The following is a 475-nucleotide window of genomic DNA, read 5'->3' as shown; positions in this document are numbered from 1 at the left end:
AATGTGTTAAGCTGAAAAATGAACACTGTAAGTGTGCTATTTAGATATAAGAAGGCAAATAACATGATAAAGTGTAAACACTTAAAAAGAGTTAAAATTTGCCTTTTATGAGTGGAAATTGTAGATGAGGAAAGGGTGGGTGGGTTTTTTTCATAATTTGTGTATTTGAAAATATTTAAGATGTGTTATATTTAAATATATATTAAATGCCTTTAAAAATTACATATATTGCAATTTGAAGACCATTTATTAAGAATAAATTAACCAACATCTATATTCTATCTTCCTCTATGTCAAGCAAGGCTCTCTTCATTATTTCAAATGTTTATCCAGGTTTTGCTTTAAATCATCCTGAATCTTAGTATTATTTTAATGTCAATGTTTTAAATTATGACTTTATGGGGACTTGCTTCTAAATTGTGTGAAGCTTTTTAGCCACATTTTGTTTCTTAACTAAACACCAGAGTGGTATTTT

The sequence above is a fragment of the Sapajus apella genome, unplaced genomic scaffold, assembly GCF_009761245.1.
Source record: "Sapajus apella isolate SASKATOON/1434 unplaced genomic scaffold, GSC_monkey_1.0 scaffold5, whole genome shotgun sequence".
NCBI lineage: Eukaryota > Metazoa > Chordata > Mammalia > Primates > Cebidae > Sapajus > Sapajus apella.
Note: the sequence above shows the minus strand (reverse complement) of the source record.